Below are 23,488 nucleotides of genomic sequence, written 5' to 3'. Positions count from 1 at the left end.
CTTTTATTTAATTTATTAAACGTGGTTAAATAAAGCAAGTGTTTTGAAAGATGGTGACCAAATTTTTTTTTATTTATTTTTATAAACGTCACATGGGCCATGACGAAAAGTTTGGACACCCCTAACAGTAATGAAACGGACTCAAATCTCCAGAGTCCTCCACTCATTTGGACTCATTTCAAAACAGAAAACACTCAAATTCACCAAAAATTTACAACTAGTACTTCTTGTGCAAGGTGGGAAAGAAACACACAAACACAAAGACAAAGGAAGGAGGAAAGAAATACCGGAAGAAGGAAAAAACATCTTACTGCAATGTGAAGCTGCAATAAAGCGTTTAATTTAAAAACTGTTTTTTAAATTGGTGCATTAACTGAGCAGCTTTTAGTTCATAACTTCTGCCTTCCTAACTTGGTGCCAAACTCACCCGGGCGGAGCGCTCCATGGTGTAGGCCAGACCAGAGTGAACAATGTCCTTCTCCGAGGCGCCCTGCAAATGAGGATTATTAAACACCAAATCATGGAGATGCATCAGTTTTCTAAACCTAAAACATCATAATGAATGATGTTTATCCTGTAGAAAACGTGGCTATTTTCTGGAGGCAGTGCTTTCTGGTACAGATCTTGTATCGATTTTGCTTTAGCTGAGGAGAGCAGACGATACTCACAGCAATTCTGGCCTGGAAGTCGGCGGTGGGAACGATGGGGATGGGTCCTCCCTGCTTCCCAAACTTCCTCTCTAGACTCTCCTGCACAGACACTGGAAGGAGGCAACAGGGAAAGAAGACAGACGTGTGGATTCGTTTAGAGCTTTTTAAGATGCTTTCATAACAAGGAGACATGTAACAAAGACTAAAAGGTAGAAATGGCCAAAGATGCAGCATTTATCCCTGAATAAAACAGAAAAGTACCTCACATGCTTCACAGTAGAAACATTTGTCCCACATTGCTCACTTTGAAACCTAAAATCAATACTAATGTTGGTAAACTCATCTCTGGGATGACAGATGTGAATCAAAATGCAGGACGGAAACACACAGTGGATCATCTGGCCACCCAACCCAGGACTGCATTTTTTTATAACAGTCATTGTCTTCTCAACGAAAACATATCAGCAAAACGTCGGTACTTTAAATCTGGAAGTTCAAGGCAAACTGGTTCTACAAAGTACATTTTATTCTTCTCCATCACACATAGTGAAAAATAAATTTACCCCTATATGATTGGCTGCTGTGAAATACAGAGAAGGTATAAATAAGCAGGAAAAGGCAGGAAAGAAACACAAACACTGTTGGAAGCTGCTAGCAGAACCACATCAGTGCCGCCTCAGCCACTAAACCGGGTAAGATTTCTATTTGCCTTCACATTTTTTAATCACATTATCATTACTTTTATTTCTTTTCTTCATGACACAAGTGCAGATCAAAACAGACCATCTTCTGTTTTAAAGAAATAAAAAAATAACACAAATGCTTCACATTTTGCCAGAAAATTATAAAGATGTGTTTACAGCAGAACTTTTCATACGACCAGTGAAGCAGCAGTAAAATATTTAACAACCGTTGTTATTCTGTGTTTTTAGGAAACAACTGGTACACCAGTCAGCCTGTTTGTTTTCACCACCAGTTACTGTTTGAAGCATAAAACCAGTGAAAGATGGCCGAAGAGGTAAACAAACTAACTTTTACTGTGATCTGTCTGAAGGATCAGTTGATGAAAAATAAGAAACAGATAAAATCCCTTTTAAGGCAGCTTTTAATGTAAACTTTCCCTCCAAATGCGTAATATGTTAACAGAAATCTCACCCCAATTGTTTTTTTATCATGTCAACGTCCTAAGTAAATTTTTATTAATACGTCTCTTTTGGATTTTCTTTTTTATGCAGATGCCGCAAAGATTTACTCAAAATGGTGAAACAGCATGGCGTAGAAAAACAGAACGGGAAAAACAAATGAGAGATAACCCAGAGGTTCTGTTTGTCTCTGAGAGAGATGGACAGGAAGACAAGTACATGTTTTACACAAAAGAACCTGGAAAGATGCTTGAATGCATAGAGAATACATATGGAAAAGGACCTGAAGAAATCTGTTACAAATGGGACACAGATGCAGGTGTCATTATGTTTTATCCGACAACTCAGATGTGTGTGATACATGGTTGTAAGACAAAAAGGAAAAAATTTTTTAATTGGTTTAAAAAAAATCGCATTTAGAGGATTAATTCAATTGTTTCTGAGATCGTTTCTCTCCGTCTCCTGACCCTTCCTTCCCTTCACCCTCTTCCCCAAACCATATTCTGGAGGTCATGTTAGGACTGCGGAGCGTTTTGTACTCACTGAGAAGGTGGTAGTTTGAGTCTCTCTCGTACTTGAAGGTCAGTCTCCCATAACTGACATGATTGAGATTCTTGAGCCACTCGAAGTACGACACAGTCACACCACCAGCGTTCAGGTACATGTCCTGCAAGGAAGAACAACATCATGTAGTCCTGATCGTTGCTACTTGTTGAGAACAAAATGTCTCCTGCAACCAAAACTGTGCTTCAAAATTTGATTTGATTTCTGTTCAATAAAAATTTTCCTGTGAACTGTGTACTGACTTATTGATAGAGATAAACAAGTTGCACAGCTTATTATATGTATTTTACATAATTTTCCCCATCAGTATCATCAACTATGGAAGTTTTTCTTAGGACAAAAATTGACAGGATTGAGAAGAAAAAGAGGATCACTGCAAAAACACAATCTTACAAAGTATTTTAAGTCTAGTGGAAATATACTTGAAATAAGAAAACTAACTTACAAGTAACTTTTCTGCAGTTGTAGAAATTTAAGTGAATATTTCCTTGATATTGATGAAAAAGTGCTATTATGGGGAAATTGTCTTATTATGAGTAAATTTATCTGGAATTAACACTTTTTAATCAATATTAAGTAATTATTTACTTAAAATGAGTTTCTACAACTGCTGAAAAGTTACCTGTAAGTTAGTTTTGTGTGTTTTGAAGTGCAATAAGATATTTGCACTAGAAACACATTCTTCAGATCAGACAATTTTTTGTTAAATGTTTGTGCAGCAACATTTTTGTTTGTGCTGCTCTCATTTTAAAGATATTAAGAAATGTTTCCAGAGGTCATGCAAGGTCAACCAGCCGCCCCACATTGTGCAAATCAAAATTGGTGGCAATCAACTGATTGGGCTGGTTTTTATGCAGCAATTTTTTTTGTTTGTGCTGCTTTGGCTTTGAAAGTTTAAAGGTCAACAGGTCAACCAGACGCCCCCCCCCACACACACACACACTTTTACTAAATCAAGATGACCTTCAAACTTTAACATACATCTTCAAAGCCAAAGCAGCACAAACGTAGTTGAGTTGATTGACACCAACTTTGTCTTATTGAAGGTGGGGCGGCTGGTTGACCTTTCATGACCTCTGGAAACATTTCTTGATATCTTTAAAATGATAGCAGCACAAACAAAAATTTTAGCACCAATTCTGTCTGATTTTTGAAGACATCTACCATCGATAAGGACGACCTTTGTTAAAATCAGTGTTTAGGCTTCAAACACTGTTATTAATTTATTTCTAGCAGTCATGTGTTGCTCTAAATCCGTTGTTCTCATTTCTAGGGGTACTAGTCTCCTTCCGGACCCTCCAGCTGCCCCTCGCCTTCCTCGCCTCGCCGTACCCGACTCCAGATGTTCAGCATATTTTTTTGTGAATTTTCGGAACCAAAATCAGAACAGACTCTTCCAGACGCCGCACCTCGGCTTTCCCCTCACCGCCTAACCCCCACTGCAGCCTGTAGCGCCCCCTCTGCTTCCCCGGCCTCACCTGTGTGTTCGTGTAGATAAACCCTCCCTCCGCCTCCGAAACGTGACCAGAACAACCCAAATATTTGACCCGGATGGAGGTTCAGGTCAGAAAGTCGTGTGGTTGTTCTGGCTGCAACGTAAAGGCAATAAAAGCTGCTTCCAATGAACTGAAGGAGCCTTTTGGATGAGGGGTGAGAAATTCTTGGAAAAGACAAGAAGTCCAGTTGCCTTTTGATTCAACACTTACAAATTTGCACCAATGATGAACAATTGGATTTTAAATTCTATGCACCAAAAGCAACAATAAGTAAAAACAAAACCTATCACTGAATCAGATAGCAGATTACATCTGTCCACTGTTTCTGCAAAATAAAATTATTTCAAAGCTAAAACAAAACAACTAAACAGTTATATTAGTAGCAAGATGGCTGGTTTTTTGTGTTAATCTCCTTTACAGACAAATTACATTTTTGTCAGGATATTTTCGGATTGGTGTTAAAATCCCTTTGGCAGAAGAAGGAAAAAATGCTCACTTCTAGACATAGATGTGCTTGTTTCAACAGAAAATACGTAACGGAAAATGCTAAAAATTAAAGAAAAAAAGAAATATTCATCTTTTCCCCTCGTGTGCGAGTCGAGCTTTGGGAAACCGGTTTGCGTGCAATTACGGGAAACATCCAGTTGAGTTTCTGGGTTCATCTAAACCACAGATGTACCAGTGAGTCCAGTTTGATGAAAAGGAGAGGAATGAAGGCTTTATGTTTCGTTTTTAGCTAAGCTCTGTGTGGTTATCTACGCTGAACGTGTTCCCTCTCTGCCGTCTGGGCCGGTCGGATAGTCCCTTCCCCTGCCGCCGAGCATCACGCCATCAGCCATCGCTTTAAGAGTGTGTGTACGTGTGTTCAAGTAGAGGAGGTTCAACCAGAAGAGTGTGTGTGCATTTTCTTTTTTTTTACGTTTTACTTTGAGGTCAACTGAAACCGACGACTGCATGTTTCCTTACAGAACGACACACCCATGTAATCACACACACTTCAGAGAAAAAGAAACACAAACCAACACGACACACACACACACACAACCAACCTGAGTCACGCACTGTGTTTAAGTTGGCATCACATCAAATTCGCTGATTTTATAAACCGTAAATGTGAAAATAAAAAAGGTTTTGTTGAATCCAACTATGGTGTTTATGTCTTTATTTGTTGTGGAGGAATAATAAAGTCAACAGACTTAAAGTAAATTTAATTTGGAGCTGCAAGCAGAAATGCAGCAAACTGGTAACTCTGGAGTAATCGTTTCCTGTAAAGGGATAGGCACATTATTTCAAGTGGAGTCATGTGGAGAGCTTATGTGCAATCAGTATCTTACACAGTGCCTACAACTGTCAATGGGAATCAAAGGCAACATCATTGGATCAACTTGGTTTCACAAGCAGCTTTGGTGTCCAAGAAATAGAAACCAATAAAAAGGATTCTACTGTGAGGGAAACTCATTTCTCACACCAAAATCAGATTTTTGGAATTTACTCAGAAAAATCCCAATTTTTGATTCTTGATAACTGGAAAATGAATAAAAGTGTAGAAATATCAAATATTTTTTCCAGACCTAGACCTTTTCTTTGGGGATTTTCCAACTTTTGTGATAAAACTAGTTTTCTGACCGATTACAGATTTTTAAAAAGTCTGACCTGCTGATTCCGATTTTCCCCAATTTGTCTGAAATGTTGCTAAATATAGCAAGAAAGACACAGAGTTGACAACAGAGGGGTTACTAACTGAACGTGCCGACATGACTTGGTGCGTTTGTCAGTCAAAATCTCTCACAGCAGAACAAAAGAGGACAACGATCAATAAGATCGACTTCAGATGTATCGACTGATCCTCAATCCCCTAAAATTAAGAAAATCTGGGTTGATTTATCAATTCACCCCTAGATAAAAATCAGAGTATCCACATGAAAACCTCATCGTTTGTACACGTTATGCCGATTTCCTGTAAAGGTGTCGTAAAGAAGTTTAAAGAAATCACTCGCCTTTTTAAGAACATTTTATTTGTCGTTTCAAAAAAAAAAAAAAAAATTGAATACAATAAAAATAAAAAGCAGTTTCCTCCAAAAAAAAACTTGTTTCAATGCAGCAATAGGACGGTTAAACAGACGAGAATTAACAAGGTGATCACAACGCGCTCGCCAAACCTCTGCTCCTCTCTAGAGGCCGGCGGCGTCTAGAGAAGCTGCGTTAAGCTAAAGCAACAAGGGAAGCAGAAATATGAAGAGGACAGTAAAGACACTTGAATCCTTGAAATTTAGAATCGCTAATCTTTTCACCAGAAAGATTAAAAACAACTAATCCGACTAATTCACATGGAGTTAAATCTAAATCCCTTTTAATCAACGTTAGACTGAAGTGGCCGGCTCCCTTCGAGGCGCCACCTCATCCCGAAATAAGGCATCAGAAACGGCTACACATGCATTCAGCTACTACGATAGGAGCGCCGTGAAACATGGCTGCCACAACACAAACACCTACAGGGCTGCAGAGGGAGGGAAAGAGTCTTCTCTCTCTTCACAAACACCGATGTCTGCTCCAACTCCGAGGTCAGGGCGGCGTGTCGACGGCTGCACAGATATCGCAGAGGAAATTGTGAGGTTGTGGCTGCGCGTGTGGGGAGCTGCGGTAAACGGTGATATGTTCAGAAGGCTGTCTGAGGAGGTAGAGGGGAGCCGGAGAGAGGGATGACTAGCAGGGAGAGCGGAGGAACGGAGAGCAGTGCAGGTTGGCGTTTATGTGAAGGTCAGCCCAGCTTCGTTGTAGACCTTGAAGACCTTCTCGATGGCGTTGACGTAGGCGGCCGTCCGCAGGTCCAGACCCAGGTTGTACTTGCTTGCTGTGCGCATGATTTGCTGCAAAGGCAGATGATAGAAAACTTATTTATTTTTAAAATGAGAAAAACAGAATTGCCTACAGTATATAATGTTTCTATTGATTTAATTAGTGCAAAATCAACTAATAAGCAGCTTCAGAAAAGAAAATTTATTTGGAAATGTTGCTCTCTTGTACTGCGAAACAGCAGAAATGATTCATTAGAACATTTCTACTTCATAAATCAGGGGTGTCCAAAGTGCGGCTTGGGGACCATTTGTGGCCCTTTGAGTGATTTTGTGTGGCCCCAACTGTAATTCAAGATGGAAATAAATCTGATCTGTCCCGGTGGATGCAGGTGCAAACTTTAATTTTATTCACGGTGAAATTATTACCAATATAGTTTTCTAATACTGGGAAATGTCAAGTTTAACACAAAGACTTTGCTGCACCATATCAGCTTTTATTTAATTTATTAAACGTGGTTAAATAAAGCAAGTGTTTTGAAAGATGGTGACCAAATTTTTTTTTATTTATTTTTATAAACGTCACATGGGCCATGACGAAAAGTTTGGACACCCCTAACAGTAATGAAACGGACTCAAATCTCCAGAGTCCTCCACTCATTTGGACTCATTTCAAAACAGAAAACACTCAAATTCACCAAAAATTTACAACTAGTACTTCTTGTGCAAGGTGGGAAAGAAACACACAAACACAAAGACAAAGGAAGGAGGAAAGAAATACCGGAAGAAGGAAAAAACATCTTACTGCAATGTGAAGCTGCAATAAAGCGTTTAATTTAAAAACTGTTTTTTAAATTGGTGCATTAACTGAGCAGCTTTTAGTTCATAACTTCTGCCTTCCTAACTTGGTGCCAAACTCACCCGGGCGGAGCGCTCCATGGTGTAGGCCAGACCAGAGTGAACAATGTCCTTCTCCGAGGCGCCCTGCAAATGAGGATTATTAAACACCAAATCATGGAGATGCATCAGTTTTCTAAACCTAAAACATCATAATGAATGATGTTTATCCTGTAGAAAACGTGGCTATTTTCTGGAGGCAGTGCTTTCTGGTACAGATCTTGTATCGATTTTGCTTTAGCTGAGGAGAGCAGACGATACTCACAGCAATTCTGGCCTGGAAGTCGGCGGTGGGAACGATGGGGATGGGTCCTCCCTGCTTCCCAAACTTCCTCTCTAGACTCTCCTGCACAGACACTGGAAGGAGGCAACAGGGAAAGAAGACAGACGTGTGGATTCGTTTAGAGCTTTTTAAGATGCTTTCATAACAAGGAGACATGTAACAAAGACTAAAAGGTAGAAATGGCCAAAGATGCAGCATTTATCCCTGAATAAAACAGAAAAGTACCTCACATGCTTCACAGTAGAAACATTTGTCCCACATTGCTCACTTTGAAACCTAAAATCAATACTAATGTTGGTAAACTCATCTCTGGGATGACAGATGTGAATCAAAATGCAGGACGGAAACACACAGTGGATCATCTGGTCACCCAACCCAGGACTGCATTTTTTTATAACAGTCATTGTCTTCTCAACGAAAACATATCAGCAAAACGTCGGTACTTTAAATCTGGAAGTTCAAGGCAAACTGGTTCTACAAAGTACATTTTATTCTTCTCCATCACACATAGTGAAAAATAAATTTACCCCTATATGATTGGCTGCTGTGAAATACAGAGAAGGTATAAATAAGCAGGAAAAGGCAGGAAAGAAACACAAACACTGTTGGAAGCTGCTAGCAGAACCACATCAGTGCCGCCTCAGCCACTAAACCGGGTAAGATTTCTATTTGCCTTCACATTTTTTAATCACATTATCATTACTTTTATTTCTTTTCTTCATGACACAAGTGCAGATCAAAACAGACCATCTTCTGTTTTAAAGAAATAAAAAAATAACACAAATGCTTCACATTTTGCCAGAAAATTATAAAGATGTGTTTACAGCAGAACTTTTCATACGACCAGCGAAGCAGCAGTAAAATATTTAACAACCGTTGTTATTCTGTGTTTTTAGGAAACAACTGGTACACCAGTCAGCCTGTTTGTTTTCACCACCAGTTACTGTTTGAAGCATAAAACCAGTGAAAGATGGCCGAAGAGGTAAACAAACTAACTTTTACTGTGATCTGTCTGAAGGATCAGTTGATGAAAAATAAGAAACAGATAAAATCCCTTTTAAGGCAGCTTTTAATGTAAACTTTCCCTCCAAATGCGTAATATGTTAACAGAAATCTCACCCCAATTGTTTTTTTATCATGTCAACGTCCTAAGTAAATTTTTATTAATACGTCTCTTTTGGATTTTCTTTTTTATGCAGATGCCGCAAAGATTTACTCAAAATGGTGAAACAGCATGGCGTAGAAAAACAGAACGGGAAAAACAAATGAGAGATAACCCAGAGGTTCTGTTTGTCTCTGAGAGAGATGGACAGGAAGACAAGTACATGTTTTACACAAAAGAACCTGGAAAGATGCTTGAACGCATAGAGAATACATATGGAAAAGGACCTGAAGAAATCTGTTACAAATGGGACACAGATGCAGGTGTCATTATGTTTTATCCGACAACTCAGATGTGTGTGATACATGGTTGTAAGACAAAAAGGAAAAAATTTTTTAATTGGTTTAAAAAAAATCGCATTTAGAGGATTAATTCAATTGTTTCTGAGATCGTTTCTCTCCGTCTCCTGACCCTTCCTTCCCTTCACCCTCTTCCCCAAACCATATTCTGGAGGTCATGTTAGGACTGCGGAGCGTTTTGTACTCACTGAGAAGGTGGTAGTTTGAGTCTCTCTCGTACTTGAAGGTCAGTCTCCCATAACTGACATGATTGAGATTCTTGAGCCACTCGAAGTACGACACAGTCACACCACCAGCGTTCAGGTACATGTCCTGCAAGGAAGAACAACATCATGTAGTCCTGATCGTTGCTACTTGTTGAGAACAAAATGTCTCCTGCAACCAAAACTGTGCTTCAAAATTTGATTTGATTTCTGTTCAATAAAAATTTTCCTGTGAACTGTGTACTGACTTATTGATAGAGATAAACAAGTTGCACAGCTTATTATATGTATTTTACATAATTTTCCCCATCAGTATCATCAACTATGGAAGTTTTTCTTAGGACAAAAATTGACAGGATTGAGAAGAAAAAGAGGATCACTGCAAAAACACAATCTTACAAAGTATTTTAAGTCTAGTGGAAATATACTTGAAATAAGAAAACTAACTTACAAGTAACTTTTCTGCAGTTGTAGAAATTTAAGTGAATATTTCCTTGATATTGATGAAAAAGTGCTATTATGGGGAAATTGTCTTATTATGAGTAAATTTATCTGGAATTAACACTTTTTAATCAATATTAAGTAATTATTTACTTAAAATGAGTTTCTACAACTGCTGAAAAGTTACCTGTAAGTTAGTTTTGTGTGTTTTGAAGTGCAATAAGATATTTGCACTAGAAACACATTCTTCAGATCAGACAATTTTTTGTTAAATGTTTGTGCAGCAACATTTTTGTTTGTGCTGCTCTCATTTTAAAGATATTAAGAAATGTTTCCAGAGGTCATGAAAGGTCAACCAGCCGCCCCACATTGTGCAAATCAAAATTGGTGGCAATCAACTGATTGGGCTGGTTTTTATGCAGCAATTTTTTTTGTTTGTGCTGCTTTGGCTTTGAAAGTTTAAAGGTCAACAGGTCAACCAGACGCCCCCCCACACACACACACACACTTTTACTAAATCAAGATGACCTTCAAACTTTAACATACATCTTCAAAGCCAAAGCAGCACAAACGTAGTTGAGTTGATTGACACCAACTTTGTCTTATTGAAGGTGGGGCGGCTGGTTGACCTTTCATGACCTCTGGAAACATTTCTTGATATCTTTAAAATGATAGCAGCACAAACAAAAATTTTAGCACCAATTCTGTCTGATTTTTGAAGACATCTACCATCGATAAGGACGACCTTTGTTAAAATCAGTGTTTAGGCTTCAAACACTGTTATTAATTTATTTCTAGCAGTCATGTGTTGCTCTAAATCCGTTGTTCTCATTTCTAGGGGTACTAGTCTCCTTCCGGACCCTCCAGCTGCCCCTCGCCTTCCTCGCCTCGCCGTACCCGACTCCAGATGTTCAGCATATTTTTTTGTGAATTTTCGGAACCAAAATCAGAACAGACTCTTCCAGACGCCGCACCTCGGCTTTCCCCTCACCGCCTAACCCCCACTGCAGCCTGTAGCGCCCCCTCTGCTTCCCCGGCCTCACCTGTGTGTTCGTGTAGATAAACCCTCCCTCCGCCTCCGAAACGTGACCAGAACAACCCAAATATTTGACCCGGATGGAGGTTCAGGTCAGAAAGTCGTGTGGTTGTTCTGGCTGCAACGTAAAGGCAATAAAAGCTGCTTCCAATGAACTGAAGGAGCCTTTTGGATGAGGGGTGAGAAATTCTTGGAAAAGACAAGAAGTCCAGTTGCCTTTTGATTCAACACTTACAAATTTGCACCAATGATGAACAATTGGATTTTAAATTCTATGCACCAAAAGCAACAATAAGTAAAAACCCTGCTGTGCGCATGATTTGCTGCAAAGGCAGATGATAGAAAACTTATTTATTTTTAAAATGGGAAAAACAGAATCGCCTACAGTATATAATGTTTCTATTGATTTAATTGGTGCAAAATCAACTAATAAGCAGCTTCAGAAATGTTACTCTCTTGTACTGCGAAACAGCAGAAATGATTTGCTAGAACATTTCTACTTCATAAATCAGGGGTGTCCAAAGTGCGGCTCGGGGGCCATTTGTGGCCCTTTGAGTGATTTTGTGTGGCCCCAACTGTAATTCAAGAAGGAAACAAATTTGATCTGTGCAAACTTTAATTTTATTCAGGGTGAAATTATTACCAATATAATTTTCTAATATTGGGAAATGTCAAGTTTAACACAAAGACTTTGCTGCACCATATCAGCTTTTATTTCATTTATTAAACGTGGTTAAATAAAGCAAGTGTTTTGAAAGATGGTGACCAAATTTTTATTTTTTTTATAAACAGAATAAATTTGTTCAATCAGCCCCCCACTCCCAAAAAAAAAAGAAAACTAGATTAACTTTCTTTTATTTCAGAAGATTTGAATAAATAAATAAAAAAAATATTTTTAAGTTTTGGGTCTACAGCAAAAACTGGACAACTTTACTTGTTTGATTTTATTTTTATTTTCTTGGCCCACTTCTGACTCAACGATTTTGGCCCATGTGACGAAAAGTTTGGACACGTCTAACAAAAATGAAACAGACTCAAATCTCCAGAGTCCTCCACTCATCTGGACTCATTTCAAAACAGAAAACACTCAAATTCACCAAAAATTTACAACTAGAACTTCTTGTGCAAGCTGGGAAAGAAACACACAAACACAAAGACAAAGGAAGGAGGAAAGAAATACCGGAAGAAGGAAAAAACATCTTACTGCAATGTGAAGCTGCAATAAAGCGTTTAATTTAAAAACTGTTTTTTAAATTGGTGCATTAACTGAGCAGCTTTTGGTTCATAACTTCTGCCTTCCTAACTTGGTGCCAAACTCACCCGGGCGGAGCGCTCCATGGTGTAGGCCAGACCAGAGTGAACAATGTCCTTCTCAGAGGCGCCCTGCAAATGAGGATTATTAAACACCAAATCATGGAGATGCATCAGTTTTCTAAACCTAAAATATCATAATGAATGATGTGGCTATTTTCTGGAGGCAGTGCTTTCTGGTACAGATCTTGTATCGATTTTGCTTTAGCTGAGGAGAGCAGACGATACTCACAGCAATTCTGGCCTGGAAGTCGGCGGTGGGAACGATGGGGATGGGTCCTCCCTGCTTCCCAAACTTCCTCTCTAGACTCTCCTGCACAGACACTGGAAGGAGGCAACAGGGAAAGAAGACAGACGTGTGGATTCGTTTAGAGCTTTTTAAGATGCTTTCATAACAAGGAGACATGTAACAAAGACTAAAAGGTAGAAATGGCCAAAGATGCAGCATTTATCCCTGAAAAAAACAGAAAAGTACCTCACATGCTTCACAGTAGAAACATTTGTCCCACATTGCTCACTTTGAAACCTAAAATCAATACTAATGTTGGTAAACTCATCTCTGGGATGACAGATGTGAATCAAAATGTGGGGCGATGACTCAAAGTGGATCATCTGGTCACCCAACCCAGGACTGCATTTTTTTATAACAGTCATTGTCTTCTCAACGAAAACATATCAGCAAAACGTCGGTACTTTAAATCTGGAAGTTCAAGGCAAACTGGTTCTATAAAGTACATTTTATTCTTCTCCATCACACATAGTGAAAAATAAATGTACCCCTATATGATTGGCTGCTGTGAAATACAGAGAGGGTATAAATAAGCAGGAAAAGGCAGGAAAGAAACACAAACACTGTTGGAAGCTGCTAGCAGAACCACATCAGTGCCGCCTCAGCCACTAAACCGGGTAAGATTTCTATTTGCCTTCACATTTTTTAATCACATTATCATTACTTTTATTTCTTTTCTTCATGACACAAGTGCAGATCAAAACAGACCATCTTCTGTTTTAAAGAAATAAAAAAATAACACAAATGCTTCACATTTTGCCAGAAAATTATAAAGATGTGTTTACAGCAGAACTTTTCATACGACCAGTGAAGCAGCAGTAAAATATTTAACAACCGTTGTTATTCTGTGTTTTTAGGAAACAACTGGTACACCAGTCAGCCTGTTTGTTTTCACCACCAGTTACTGTTTGAAGCATAAAAACAGTGAAAGATGGCCCAAGAGGTAAACAAACCAACTTTTACTGTGATCTGTCTGAAGGATCAGTTGATGAAAAATAAGAAACAGATAAAATCCCTTTTAAGGCAGCTTTTAATGTAAACTTTCCCTCCAAATGCGTAATATGTTATGTTAACAGAAATCTCACCCCGATTGTTTTTTTTATCATGTCAACGCAATAAGTAAATTTTTATTAATACGTCTCTGTTTGATTTTTTTTTTTTATGTAGATGCCTTTTGAATTTCATTTGACTGGAACATCACCATGGAATAAAAAAAAACAACGGGAAAGTCAAATGACAGCTAACCCAGCGGTTCTGTTTGTCTCTGAGAGAGATGGAAAGGAAGACAAGTACATGTTTTACACAGAACATCCTGAAGAAATGCTTGAACGCATAGAGAATACATATGGAAAAGGACCTGAAGAAATCTGTTACAAATGGGACACAGATGCAGGTGTCATTATGTTTTATCCGACAACTCAGATGTGTGTGATACATGGTTGTAAGACAAAAAGGAAAAAATTTTTTAATTGGTTTAAAAAAAATCGCATTTAGAGGATTAATTCAATTGTTTCTGAGATCGTTTCTCTCCGTCTCCTGACCCTTCCTTCCCTTCACCCTCTTCCCCAAACCATATTCTGGAGGTCATGTTAGGACTGCGGAGCGTTTTGTACTCACTGAGAAGGTGGTAGTTTGAGTCTCTCTCGTACTTGAAGGTCAGTCTCCCATAACTGACATGATTGAGATTCTTGAGCCACTCGAAGTACGACACAGTCACACCACCAGCGTTCAGGTACATGTCCTGCAAGGAAGAACAACATCATCATGTAGTCCTGATCGTTGCTACTTGTTGAGAACAAAATGTCTCCTGCAACCAGTGTTGTGTTCAAGACCACCTAACCCGAGACCAAGACAAGACCAAGACCAGAGTGTATCGAGACCGAGACAAGACCAAGACTTTTAGGGTCCGAGACCAAGTCAAGACCAAGACCGAGGAAAGTCGAGACCGAGTCAAGACCAAGACCAGCACCGCGCTCTACATGATATGATAAAATGTGAAATATGATCAAAATTGCTTCTCAAAATAATCTGAAAGATCCATATTCCCATAAAAACAACTAGATATTAAATACTTAATACATTTTACCAATATTAAATATTCCATTTCTGTGTTACAATGTGTGATGGTCTCGTGCCATCCCTAAAAACATAACACCCTGGACATTTGCCCATATTGCTCATGTAAGAAACCACCACTGTTGCACCATTAAACATAGCAATTGAGGAAATGCCCTGATGGTAAATAACGCTCAACTATGAACACTGACCAAGGAGCAACAAGCAATAAGTAACCAAACAGAAGGCGCTCATCGTGACTGTTTTCACTCTCTATCCCAGTACATGAAGCCAGGTAGTCTGACACCATGGCAGACATTACAGCTGCCACTTTGAACAAAAACAATCAAAGAGCAATGTGCATGCTCTGCATGCTCTTTCTTTCTTGTGTTTTAGTTATTTGTTAATTTAAATATCAACGTACATAATTAAATTAAATAATGATGCAGTGTACACAGAGCATTACTAGAACAAAAAACGGGTTTAACACGAACTCACGGTGTTCTGTCAGATCAGCATACGTTGTCAGATAGTGGTATGCTTAGCTCAGACATGCATACGCTGTCATTACCATATGATTTTATTTAATCAGCAACATAGAATCATGACGTAGATCATCATACACTTGGTTATTAACAGTTGTATGACATCCAGCTAAAGCCAGACCTGCTTTAAATACACTTTGAAACCATGACAACGCATGTATATCCATCTAGTTATCATATTATGTCATATTATAAACAATTTAATGACTTATTTTCGTCATAACTTGCTGCATATGGTGAACTGACAACTCCTCTGACGATCGGACTTCTTAATGCGCATGCGCAGGCATGGTACTCTGCACGTATGCTATTCTGACAGCGTATGGCTACCTGATAGAACAACGGCTCTCAGTGAGTGACACTCCAGTCCTATCTAATAAATAAAGAGCCGTGGAGAAGAATCGACTGTTTCTGAATGTCACATCACTATATTGCAGACTTTTGGACACAGCGTTGTCCTATATGTGCGACAAGGCAATCAACACCTCCGCACAATAACTCAGACAGTGAGTGACTTTTTTTCATCACAAATTCTTATGTGTCTCTGTACAGCTAGCTTTGCTAACATCACGTTAGCAGAGCTTACCTTCTTTGAGCTTCTTTTCTAAGTCACGAAAAAAGTTAGACGTTGTTCCCACCGTCTGTGAAAGCGAAGCGCTGCTGAGTTAGCTGTGGCTATCGGATTTCTTACTATTTATGTAGCGCTATTATATTACTGACGATTAGACAAACATTTTCTGCCGCTGAGAGGAAACCACTGCGCATGTCCTGGAGCGCCGCGCGTGAGTGGAAGGTGGGGAGGGGGAGGGGAGCGGAGGAGGGAGGGGGGAGTAACAGAAACAGTAGTCGCCTGGATTTTAATCGGTGCGTTTTGCATCCACTGAAAAGAAAGATGTTAACAAATAAACAGGACAGTATGCTGTACGTTTAGTGATATTTTCACAGTTGCGGTCTCGACTGGTCTTGAAATAAATTGCCGAGTCCTCAGAGCCCGAGACCGAGACAAGACCGAGACCAAATGCGGTCGAGTCCGAGACGAGACCGAGACTATCAGAAAACGGTCTTAAGACCGGACTCGAGACCAAGACCGATCTCGAGTACCACAACACTGCCTGCAACCAAAACTGTGCTTCAAAATTTGATTTGATTTCTGTTCAATAAAAATTTTCCTGTGAAATTTTTGTCTGTAAATTATTTAAAACTACAAACAGGAGCTTAAAACAAAAACACTCTGCTTTAAAGAGAAATAAATACAATAAAAAAGTCACTTCTTCATGAGTTTGTCTCTGTTTATATGCATATATAAATAATAAAGTTGGCATTAAAAATAAAACAAACACTTGAAAAAGTCACCTGCTGTTATAAAACAATGTAAATGCATTTTAAAGAAATAAAAAGAAGCAATTAAAGTGAATACAAAAACATTTCTTGGGCTCAATATCCTGCATATTCTTAGATAAATAATAAGAAATCAAAATCCAGAGCACAAAAAAATTTGTGTCTAAATATCTTTGCTTTCACAGCAACTCTCAACATTAACAGGGTTAATATATGTTTATGTAAACCAGTGACAAAAAGACATATTTAAGTTTTCCATTTAAAGAAAACACCTTCAGGGAACTTTCAGTTCATGCAGAGTTTTTACTTTAACGTTTAAGTTTTTATGTCTTTTCATTTTATTTTCAGCTAAATCACAGTTGATCTGAGTCGAGATAAATTCATGTCTGATGCAGGCAGCGGTTTGTGGTTTGTTTGAATATTTGAACAGGGAAACATGAATGAGCTCATCAGGGTAAAACCTCAACAGGTGATGAACCAGTTAAATTTGACTTCATATATGAAGGAAAAATTAGTTTTTGTGTTTAATTTAAATAAAATATCTGTGAATTTGAAGCCTGCTCACAGGAATAACCATGACGTTGTTCTCCAGAAAGATTTTTTTTTTTTTTTTTTTTTTATTAATATTTTTATTAGAAGGGAAGGAGACATTACAGGCAAAATTTTTACTCTTAACATAGTATGCCGTGATACACACCTTCTTTGTGGCAACGATAGAAACGAACAGGATACAGGTGTAGAAGAGGTAAACAGTACATAACTGACAAAAGGCATACAATTTACCTCCTATGAGTATTTTTCTTTCTTAAGTGAACAAGACACAAGAACAAACCTAGTAAAAAAAAAAAAAATTATAATAATAAATAATGAAAACAGAGGGAAAAAAAAAAAAAAAAAAAGGGAGGGAGGGGGAGGGTGGAATGGGGTGTAGCACTCAATCTGAGGGAAGAGACTGAAGAGAGTGAAAAAATGTCATGAAAGGGCGCCATAAGTTATAAAATTTTGCAGAGTTGCCTTTCACTGAATATCTAATTCTCTCCAATTTTAGAAAAGACATGGTGTCTTTTAGCCACTGATTGCTAGAGGGTGGTTTAGTTAGTTTCCAGTGGAAAAGAAGACGGCGTCTTGCCAATAAGGAAGTAAATGCTAAGACGTCCAATTGATTGGAAGTGAACTGTTTGTAGTTAACTGGAAGCCCAAATATGGCAACATGGGGAGAAGGTTTAATAACCACTGAGAGTATCTTTGACATTGTAACAAAGTAGGTCTGCCAAAAACTATGAAGTGATGAACAGGAATAAAACATATGAGTTAAATTACAGGTAGGCGCACGACATTTCTCACAAATGTCAGAAACAGAGAAAAATTGCAACAATCGATTTTTAGAGAGATGAACTCTGAAGAGAACTTTAAACTGTATAAGAGAAAGTCGAGCACAGATTGAGCTTGAATGAATTTTCTTAAGAGCATTATTCCACCAATCCTCTCCCAAATTTAGACCAAGTTCGAGTTCCCAAGCAGCCTTAATCTTAGTAATGGGTGAAGAATTAAAAGACAGAAGTTGATTGTAAACTTTAGAGATATATGACCTTTGGAGAGGATCCCAACTCAGAAACAACTCCCAGAACAGGTTTGGTGGCCTAGCAGGAAAACCGGGAAACAGAGCCCTGGCACAGTGTCTAATTTGAAAGTACCGGAATAAATGAGAAGGGGGAAGATGAAATTCTGATGCAAGGTCTGTAAAGCTGCGAAAAATACCTCCTTTGTAAAAATCCTTAAAACATGACAGCCCTTTATTAGCCCATAACAAAAAGGCAGGATCTGTGAGTGCTGGTTGAAACAAGTGGTTCCTCATTAAAGGAGCTAGTGTAGATGCCGAGTAGAGTTTGAAATGCCTCCTAAACTGGCACCAAACTTTTAAGACAGAGCGAACTACTGGATTGTTCGTAAAGCCAGAGGGGTTGGATGTAATGGGGGAAGTGAGAAGAGCAATTAGTGAGGATTGGGAGCATGATTGTGCTTCCAACTTGCACCATGGGAAGTTCAGGGATCCAAACCAAAATGAAATTTTGTGGATATGGGCCGCCCAATAATACAGCTGGAAGTTTGGAAGTGACAAACCACCGCTGAATTTGCATCTATGAAGAGTGGATTTGCGGATTCTGGGTGATTTACCACACCATAGGAAGCCAGAGATAACCTGATCCAACATTTTAAAGAAATGTTTCGGCAGAAACAGTGGAAGACTATTGAACAAAAATAAGAATTTAGGTAAAACATTCATTTTAATTGCATTGATTCTACCTATGAGTGAAAGAGGTAAACTATTCCATCTTTGGAGGTCCAATTTAATTTTAGAAATTAAAGGCAAAAAGTTAGCAGCGAAAAGAGAGCTTAATGATCTTGTTACACTGACACCCAGGTACTTAAAACCAGAGCAGCTCAACTTAAACGGAATGTCAGAGTGTGAAAGCTTTAATGCAGCCGCGTTGATAGGATAGCATTCACTTTTAGCAATATTTACTCTGTAACCAGAAAAAGATCCAAATCTTCGAAAAGCAGATAAAATTGACGAGATGGAAAGACTAGGGTTTGAAACGTACAGCAATAAATTGTCAGCATAAAGAGATAGTTTGAATTCTGTACCTAATCGGGAAATTCCGGTGAAAGTGTTAGAGGACCTTAAAAAGACTGAGAGAGGCTCTATAGCCAGAGCAAACAATAAATACAATAATTGATAAATAATAATTTACCAATAACAATTAAGTATCTGCCATTTTTATCCGAAATAATTTTAGAAGCTGAAAACTGAATTGATTTGCTAACTAAAATAGCAACCCCCCTGGCTTTAGAGTTGAAATTTGAATGAAATACATCAGAAACCCAGGGACATTTTAGTCTGACCTGATCTTTGGTGCGCATATGGGTTTCCTGTAAAAACACTAGGTCAGCTTTAAGATGTTTCAAATGGGCAAAAATCCTTGATCTCTTCAGTGGGCTCCCCATACCTTTGATGTTCCAGCTCAAAAATCTCACAGAAGACCCCGTTTGTGGGATGATCACATTGTTATCTTTAGTAGACATGTTTCAAGACAATTGCAACGGTAGAGACAGGAAAACTGAGTATGGTGTACCGACCCCCACCACCACAAAAAAACAAAAAAAAAGAACAAAAAAAAAAAAAAACCCAAAAAAAAGGGAACCCTGACAAATAGAACAACGACTCCCCCCCCCACACCCCACCCCCGCAGCACTTACAACGACCCCATCCCCAAACGATGGGGAACCCAGTGCAGACCCCAAAAGGAGTCAGATCCCTAAATTGGATGCTTACGGTTTTTAGCAACGTAGTAGCAGAAAAGCTGCAGTCCGAGCTCCCGCAAGCTCAACAATATTCGTCATTATGGCACATCTAGTTGAGACTAAAATATAACAAACTACAAAAAGAGAACATAAGCTCTGTAAGGCAAAGAGAATAATAATAATAGTCAGTAAATGTGACACGTAGCTGCTTAATCAAAGCCGTGTACCTTTGCAAAGTTCTCTTATGCTTTGAGGGACTTGATGAAGACGCTGGCCTCATCTGGTGAATTAAACTCCTTCTCCATACCATTGTGTGTGACCCGGAGTCGTGCTGGATAGAGCAGACCGAAACGGATCCCGGGGATCTCGCGAAGCTGACGGCGGACCTCAGTGAAGGCAGCACGGGCCCGGGCGGTCCTCGGCGTGTGGTCAGGGAAAACAGAGACGCGCATGTCTCTAACCGTGATCCGCTGTTGGGTCCTAGCTCGGCGCAAAATGTCCACACAGTCCGAATGATAGTGCATACGAACAACTATAGGACGAGGTCGCTCTCCAGGTTTCGTCTTCGGTTGGAGAGTACGATGGGCACGGTCCACCAAGGGCTCCTTCTCCAGCTGAAAAGCCTCCTTAAGCAAAGTGGAAATGGCTATAGATGTGGTGGAAAAATCCTCTGAAATGCCTATCAGACGCAAATTGTTGCGACGAGATCTGGCCTCCAGGTCATCACATTTATTGTCCAATTTTTTCAAATCCGTGGACAACTGCTGCACCTTAGCCTGTAGAGTAGTGATATCGTCGGCGCACGTAGAGCATGATGTCTCCAACTCGCCCACGGTGTCCTTCAGGGCGCGCACATCCAGCTGAACAGTTGTAATTTTGCTAGTCAATTCCGACTTCACTGCTAGGAGCTCAGCCTTTATACTCGACAAATTTTCAGTGAGAGCTGCTTGGAGTTCAGTCTTGAAGATAAGTGCCATTTCAACCCGAAGAGCCGATAGCAGCTCAGACTTAAAGGCCGAGGAAGGAGAAATGTCAGCAAGTTCATCCGTGTAGGTAGGAGAGTCACCACGAGGCGAGGATGTAGCATGAGAAGCAGGCCTCTGTTGCTGTGCAGACGGTTTGACTTTTGGAGGCATTTTAATTGAGGAAAAAAAAGCAAGGACTTGAGACGAGTGAACAAAAAACACACCGAGAAGGAGTAAAAAGCTAACAAAAATGTGCCTAAAATAACAATTATATCTAATAGTTGCGGGAGCTCAGCTACACGCGTCCTACCCCGCCATTCGCTCTACCGGAAGTTCTCCAGAAAGATCTTGTCTGCCTCTGGAGTGGTGGGTCCGTTGGCTCCCTCAGCAATGATCTGACAGAAACAAAAGTTCATCTTTAATGTAAATTCAAAAGGAAACATAAACTATCAGCCACCTTCTGTTAGTGGAAACGAGTGTTCACCTTCGCCTTGATCCTGCGGGCGTTGTTGCGTGTGAGCTGCTTTTCTCCAGCAGCAGGAATCAGGATGTGGCAGTCCGCCTCCAGGATGTTCCCATCGTAGGGCTTGGCTCCCGGGAAGCCCACAATGGTGCCGTGTTGCTGCAAGGAGGGGAGAACAGATATTTTGTAATGTTTATTCACAATAAAACGTAAATCTAATGTAAAGGAAGATAAGGCGGCGGTGCTGGCACCAGTTTGTAATCCTCCAGCTGCTTTGGGTTGATGCCGTCTGGGTTGTAGATGGCTCCATCAATCTCTCCAACGCCCACACACTTGGCACCGAAACGGTGCAGGTACCTCATGGAGTGGAGACCCACATTACCGAAACCCTGAGGAGAAAATAAATAAATAGCTGATGGATACAGAGGTAAGACATTTTTAAAAAAAATTCAATTCCCTTCTACAGAAAACAAGTTCACATCACTGAAGCTTGAATCAGTCTAACTAAATTCAAATACTTTGGTGCCCTCTTGTGGCCAAAGTTGGTTCCACATTCTTCTACTGCTTAATACAATTAACACTCAGTGCTTTTAAGTACTGAGACTTAAATGTTTTTTTTAAATTTAGCTTCCAGATACAACATAAATAATTTGACAACACCAGCTTAATAAAAAAGGTGCATTTCAAACTGCTAGAATATCAGTGAAAAGTGTTTCAATAAATTTATTTTCAAACATAGCAATCATCCGGCTCAACTCCATTCAAAGAGCCACAGATAACAGATAACAAATGACTCGTAACGTCCAGAATCCATTTCAGTCATTCTGAATAGATTGTGTGCTGGTCATCGGTTTTCAATCAACTGTTTTCATAAAATTACAACTTTTGTGCCCTTTTCTTCTGTTGGGAACAGAACGAGGCGTTTGTTGTCCATCCAGCCTCTCTGGATGCTGTTCAGCCAGATGTTACTTTTTCTCAGCTTTGGATCAGTTATGCAACCACTGAGGACGGTTTAGAGCACTTCATGCTTCCTTTACAGAAATCCTGATCTCGTTTTCCTGCAGCACTTGGCACATTCCTGCACTGCCAAAGGTACCGGTATGGCGACTCGTCATGAGGAAGAGGAGAGACGCCACACCCAGTCATGCAGATGAAGGCCCCTATCAAAGCAACCTGCACCCACTTAAAGCATCAGTGATGCCAGAATGCATCGACTTGCTGCAACGCTGCAAAACACTAAGGCTGCAACCATTTTTATTTTAGTAATCAATTATTCTGACCATTAATAGATTAAAAAAATTTAACACAATCTGCAGATTTTCCATTTAACCAACTAAATATTTTTATGCTATATTGGAAATATACTTAAAGATGAAAATAAACAGTTCAATTCCTTTTTTAAATAAGAAAATAAATGTTTTATTTGCCAAAATCCAAAACATTGGCATTCCTTTAATGAACTTGAATCAGATGAATCTAAAGTTATGCCACTTGAGGAGTTTTAGGTCAAACATATTTACAGAAAAAGGTGTTTTTACCTCAAATAGACATTAATACGTATTGATGTCTATGGCGACAGCAGCCTGGATCAAACTGAAGAAACAATATTAACTGCTGTTTGGTTTGTAGCCACTAGATGGAGCTATTTACATCATTGTAACGCTGCGACACTGGAAATGTGTCGTTTATTACATAACTACTTAAATCGATTTCTAAACGTGGTGTTGAATTTTTAGTTTTTATTTTTTTATTTATTTTTAAAGAAAGACTTATTCTGATCTAAATTTCTCCAGATTTTATAGCAGTTTATTTTTTTCCGACTGTAAATTTGAATCCATCTTAAACATAAAAACTTTACGGATTTTTTTTTTCCCTTCAAAAGGTGAAACCCAGATGTTATTTTTACAAGAAGTGCAATATATTTCAAGTGTTTATTCGGGGTAATTTAAATTATTATGTCCAAAAATGTAATTAATATTACATAAGACCAATTCAAAAAGTTCTTCGTAATGCAAAATATTAAGTTATGATCCGCACAATTATGCTGAATGTTACTGACTTTACAGTCGTCCAGTAGAGAGTTACTGGAGGCAGAAAAGGTTACATTTCAGAAAACTGGTTGTTCACAGAGGCCTGGATCCAAGCACGTTGAAGGAAAGTTAAGTGGAAGGAAAATTTTGCAGCAGGGACACAAACTTTTGGAACTTAATTACTGAAATGAAAAATGTTTTTCAGTAATAATTATTGTGATTAG

At 39.1% G+C, this 23,488-nt stretch overlaps 1 long non-coding RNA gene and 1 pseudogene across 1 annotated transcript; one reads left to right on the top strand and one right to left on the bottom strand.

Annotated features, from left to right (window-relative positions):
* Window positions 1-13,421: 13,421 nt before the first annotated feature.
* LOC148153691 (uncharacterized) lies at window positions 13,422-16,432 on the top strand. Its single transcript, XR_015766393.1, has 2 exons — window positions 13,422-13,508; window positions 13,733-16,432. It is a non-coding gene; the product is annotated as an uncharacterized LOC148153691 (long non-coding RNA).
* A 4,662-nt stretch (window positions 16,433-21,094) lies between these two features.
* Window positions 21,095-21,645, bottom strand: LOC148153690 (glutamate dehydrogenase, mitochondrial pseudogene; annotated as a pseudogene).
* Between the last annotated feature and the right edge of the window lie 1,843 nt (window positions 21,646-23,488).

Source organism: Poecilia mexicana, unplaced genomic scaffold (genome assembly GCF_051168715.1).
Source record: "Poecilia mexicana isolate PSO_F unplaced genomic scaffold, ASM5116871v1 scaffold_19, whole genome shotgun sequence".
Lineage (NCBI taxonomy): Eukaryota > Metazoa > Chordata > Actinopteri > Cyprinodontiformes > Poeciliidae > Poecilia > Poecilia mexicana.
Note: the sequence above shows the minus strand (reverse complement) of the source record. Positions and strands in the feature narration are given on the sequence as shown.